At 34.9% G+C, this 502-nt stretch overlaps 1 protein-coding gene across 1 annotated transcript in view; it reads left to right on the top strand.

The window, feature by feature from the left end:
• Window positions 1–502, top strand: part of LOC131876938 (uncharacterized) — a 6,792-nt gene that overhangs the window by 5,225 nt on the left and 1,065 nt on the right. The gene's annotated exons all lie outside the window — the stretch shown is intronic.

Below are 502 nucleotides of genomic sequence, written 5' to 3'. Positions count from 1 at the left end.
TTTTCGCTTCTCCGATCTTTTTTCATAAGTTGCATTTTGTATCATTTTGGCTTAAAAGGTTGGGTTTTACATTGTTTTTACCAGTTTTGATTAAAAAAAAAGAAAAACCGAGTGAAAACAAAAATCATTGTCCATTTCATCATTTCAATAGATTTTTGTTTCTAAACGACTGATCTGGTTGTTTTGCAACCCGTTCATTTAACCATTCAAGGTTGCGTCTCTTACATCTTTTTTGCTAACTATCTAGTATTGTAAAAGGCAATTTTATGATGTGAAAACAGTATCCAAGTTCTGGAATGGCCTGTAATGAATCAATCCAGACTTGAATCTCATTGAAAATCTGTGCCAAAATTTGTCGGGACCCACAAGACAAAGAAGGGAACCACAATCCTAGAGCAATAGGAACAGGTTTCAATGAATCAGTGGCACAAAATGCATCCAACTGTTTGTTTACAGCTTCTTTGCCAACTACAAAGGACATTCGTTATTTTTGCTCAATGCC

Source organism: Tigriopus californicus, chromosome 2 (assembly GCF_007210705.1).
Source record: "Tigriopus californicus strain San Diego chromosome 2, Tcal_SD_v2.1, whole genome shotgun sequence".
In the NCBI taxonomy this organism is placed as follows: domain Eukaryota; kingdom Metazoa; phylum Arthropoda; class Copepoda; order Harpacticoida; family Harpacticidae; genus Tigriopus; species Tigriopus californicus.
The sequence above is the reverse complement of the archived record's forward strand: the minus strand, read 5'-3'. Positions and strand labels throughout refer to the sequence as shown.